The 4,735-nt window shown below is 44.4% G+C and overlaps 1 protein-coding gene across 1 annotated transcript in view; it reads left to right on the plus strand.

The window, feature by feature from the left end:
- The window catches only part of SFRP1 (secreted frizzled related protein 1), a 45,255-nt gene that overhangs the window by 11,072 nt on the left and 29,448 nt on the right, over nt 1–4,735 (plus strand). The window lies entirely within an intron of this gene.

Here is a 4,735-nt window from a genome sequence, read left to right on the forward strand (position 1 = left end):
CTGAATAGAGCCTGTTGATGCACCTTTTTTGGACCTTTATATTTTCTACCTCCAGGCTCCTCAATGGCTGCTCTTCTCAGGCAGATGGAAGACTAGATAGGGTGGGAGAACTGCCCAGGTTTTTTATTAAAGTCAAATTTTGCTTTTGCCCTTCTGTGTGAAAGATCACTGCACGGGTTTTTGGGGACCTTTTCTAGGAGTAGGGAGGTAGCTTTGGGGACAGGTGGACAAGAGCTATGGGAAAACACTACCCCTGGAACACTACCAGGAGATGCAGCGGGCGGCTTGGGCTGGTCTTCTCCCCACACTGGCTCTCTCTGCATCCACCTCTAGGTGTCAGCACCACTCTACCAGGGATCTGGAGTGGCTGACGGTGGGGTGCCTTCCCGGGGATGGGAGAGGCCAACATCAGGGCATTTAGAGGAAGGGCCCCAATCAAGTCCTTCCCGGCAAAGAGATTTCTCTCCATTTTCTTCAAATCACTCCTGGTTAAACAGGAATTTTGAATCAGCACTTTTAGCCCCAGGAGAAGGGCTGGATGTGGCCTGGGGAGCAGATCTCGGGTGCCTTATCAGGAACGGTCTCTTAGAGCCTGGTCTGCAGAAGACCCATGTTCCAGACACTTTGGGGGCGGGAAAAGTAAACATAAACCACATTCATTTGAAGGGCTGAGTCCTCATGCCTGCCTGTATTTTATATGGATGCTGAGAAGCAGCTAGGGCCAGGCCTGCTTTGTTGAAGGACAGGTTCAGCTTGACACCGAACAGTGTGTTTCTCATGCTGCCTGCATTGTGTCCTTGAGGCTGGATTTCGTACAGCATTCTTACCAGGAAAAGCAGAACGGTAGGTAATGTGAGTCCTGTGTCCATTCAGAACTACCTACTCCATGTCTTCATGAACCATAATAAAGTTCATGAAAGGGCCTTGTACTGGCAGAGTGCTATATTTGAATGAGCCCCCCTCCCCCCACACATGTGAGTGCACATGAGCATTAAAGGAAATTGTATATGTGACAGACATGTATATGTTTATCCTTGTGACTGAAGACAGAAGTTGGAGAATTCAGATCCTTTGCCACAGAGAGCTTCTTGAGGCTGGGAGCATTTTGTGCACTTTGTTTCTGTACTGGGTACCTCTGCCCGCCTCCTTCATTCTTAGGGGACAGTGGGACCTGTAGGAAGATTCAGTCTGCTTTGCATTTTGCTGTTTATGTTTGTCACACTCTTTTTCTTATTGTCATTTTAAGTGAACTCAAATAAAATTGGAGAAGGCTCTGATTACTCTTCCATCTGACCATGGCGATGTTTGCTTCTCAATGTTCACACTCTTGCTTTGTTGGGGGGGCTGAGCCTGGCAGTCCTCTTGCTATAAAGCTTGTGGGTGCACAGCCCCACACTGCCTTAGCAATAAGCTTTTCTGCCACAAATGGGATTGAGATTCCTTCCCAAAGACACATTTGGATGCAGAGAAAAAGGACAAATAAAATCTCTCAGAAATCTTGATGGGAAGAGTTTTGCTGCATGGCTGGGTCAGGAAGAATCTGCTCAGATATAGCTGTGTTCCTGAAGGATCCTTATGAGGAATAACTAAGGGGCTGCTCTTGAGATTTCATTGATCCTCTTTAGATATTGTAAATCACCACACTCACTTTTGCAAATTGGCCCCCTGACATTTTCATCAAATCCAGGGAATCGTGTTAGAGTAAACTCTGAAAAGTAATATATCAGCTAATGTATATGCTCATATGACTTTTATCAGGCTCAGCTCCTGAGGGAAGCATGATGGAAAACCCTGGAACTGAGTGTGTGGAGTTGACTAGCAGGTGATGCCTCCCAATTAGGGAACGCAAATTCAGTGCATCTGATCATTCATTGATTCATGTATCCATTCAACATTTCTTGAGTGCAAATCACTGTGCTAGATGCCATAGCCCAAAATACTTAGAATAAATTAAAATTTAATTTAAAAATTTAAAAAATCTTGGCCGAACACTAATCATTGATTTCTTAGAGAATCACTTTATAGCTCATTGGCTCAGAGGGGGCTGTGGAACTCAAGGCCAAAGTTAGTGCTTAAGGAGCTGTGAGAAGAGAATCCATGCTTATGTTCAGGTTATTGTCTGAGGCTTACTAACCTGAACTTGTCATTAGGTTCCTCCCTCCTCCTTGAGTTGCTCATCAAAATTCTGATAGCCGTGGGCATTGTGGCGACTAGTTAAACCAGAGACATTTCCTAGACGTGAGTTGAAGAGGCAAGCCTTGGGAAATAATTTGAATGTGGAAGGTCGACCTTGTGGTGTAGTGCAAGGGACCAGAGGGTACTCAGGGAACTCAGCTGGGGGGTGGACATCCTTTGCCTACTGCAGTACGTACCTACTAAGTCAGCAAGCACTTGCTCACTGCTTGTGAGAGGGAGAGGTATATCTTATTTTAATAACCAATCAGGTCTTGGTGAATCTGAGTGATTAGCTGTTTGGGACTGTGTTCTTTTAGCTCTGAGGTTATTTTCTTCTTGGGTTCATAGAACTTTTGAGTTCCTTCTGGATCCTACAGGTCATCTGATCAAATCCACTCATTTTGTAAATAAGGAATCTGACTTCCCCAACTGGAGATCTTTTACTTTCTGTCATGCTGCCTTCTACACTTAAGATAAACAGCTGTTATGCTATAGAGGCATTTATTTCCTCAGCATAGGTATGGTGTATGCTAGGCTTCTTTGATCTGGAGGCAGGAGAGGCACAAATTTTTTTGTTTGTAATGTTCTTGTAAGACGATAAATAGGATTTTTCCTCCCTCTCTCTGCAGGGGCCGAGTTTAGCTCTGGCCCTCTCAGCACCCTGGGGAATGCAGCCTTGTTGAGAAACTTGTTTCCTAGCTTAGTTCATTTCAAGTAAGTGAGGCAGTCAGCCACGCTGATGAGATTCAGTTAGGAAACAAAGAAATTCAGCAATGCAAACTGACACACTACAGAAAAGAAAAAGAATGTTTTACACCCTACTCCAGGGATCAAACTTTGCATTAAGTGGCCCTGACATCCCTGGCCGGAAGACATCGGGTTGTTGGAAGGCTCTGTGAGCTCCAGAAACAAGGGGTGCATTCCTTCTGGGTCAGCTTGCACACCCATCCTCCCGCCAATGCATCCTTGGATTCCTTCATGCCCGAACCATTACTCCTCCTCGGGCAGTACATTTTTAACTCTCTGGCTGGTCTGGCCACTAGTCTCTCCACCCCTGCACTGTACCCCCTCAGTTCAGAACACATTTTTTTCCCCCAACAGGGAAAAGCATCAGTAGAAACACCTGTGTGCTGATGCTCAGGAATGCAGCTGGATCAGCCTGGATCAAGCACCAGATGTAGGAAAGCCAAAAGTTAGGTGGTGCAAAGTCTCTGAATGCAACATGGCGGTCAGCCTGCCTGCAGAACTTAGGTCGCACTGATCTGCTTTATGTTCTGTCTCTGCTTTTCCTGCTATATGACAACAGGATGCCGCTCTCTTCTCTTAAACAGACCAATATAGTATTTGCAAGCCGCTGCACTCATAATCCTGCTGTTAACAACTCAGTGCCCACAGCAGCCTTTCTTTGGGGTAAGCTTACCCCAGGGATGTGAGGCTCTGATTTATAATTGCTGTGAGGTTAGGACCCCACCTCTGGCCACTCTGTGTAGCTGCTTCTGCAGTATCTACAAACACCCTTAAGCCTTTTTTTGGTAGAAATGTTCATGACGATATACTTCTGCTAAAGATAGTTCAGAGCTTTCTCTTGTACTGGCTTCTCCAGTTTTTTAAGCTTGAGAGTTCAGGTGACAGCTTCTTTAGCCTGGTATTTTCTCTCTGTGGAAAAAGATTTCTTTGCCCCCGGAAATTTTCCTTGCCTTCTGGAAGGATTTTCCCCCCCATTTATATGTTTCCTCATAAAGAGCAAAACCATACTTTGCAACACTAAAATGAATCACATAGGAAAGAAAAATCAGCTCTCAGCGTTTGGGAGTATTTTCTAAAAGAAATATTTTTGGAGTTTCCTGCACCTTCACTAAATTTGTTCTCACTCCTTTTTCAAAGTGTCTTGGCAGTGCTGCTGTTTGGAGGCACAGTGTTTTACTCTGAAGGGCAGATTGATCTCTTGCAAAAAAGTAGGTTCAGCCTTTCCAAACTAAATCATGGGTTTCCTCCCACAGATGAGAACTGGCTGCCAGCACAGTAATTGCAACACCTGTAAGCTGCTTGAGAGCAGGGTCTGTATCTTGTACCATATTTTACCTAATGTAAGATGCCCATCGGTTGTTGTGAGATGTGCTATTCATTTTGTACCACTGACAAAGAAAATATACTTCATGTTCAAATGTATCGGTAATCTGTGTCTAAATCTGTGTCTAAGCATGAACAAAACAAGGCCAGATTGTACTTCAGTAGTCTCTGGCACAGTGTCTTACACATGGAGACATAAAATGATAGTTTGTCAGATGAGAATATGAATGACAGAGGACGGCAGGGATCTGGAAATTGGACGAATTCCCCTCCTCCTCCTCCTCCTCCTCCTCCTCCTCCTCCTCTTCTTCTTCTTCTTCTTCTTCTTCTTCTTCTTCTTCTTCTTCTTCTTCTTCTTCTTCCTCTTTCTTCTTCATAAAAGGAGAAAGCTCTTTTCTAAGTGAATATGTGCCACTAGTTTATTAAGTTCAAGGAAAATTGCATGCCCTGTTTTAGGTGACTGATGGTTTATGTAAAAAAAAAAAAAAAA

The sequence above is a fragment of the Pteropus alecto genome, unplaced genomic scaffold, assembly GCF_000325575.1.
Source record: "Pteropus alecto unplaced genomic scaffold, ASM32557v1 scaffold24, whole genome shotgun sequence".
NCBI classification, from domain to species: domain Eukaryota; kingdom Metazoa; phylum Chordata; class Mammalia; order Chiroptera; family Pteropodidae; genus Pteropus; species Pteropus alecto.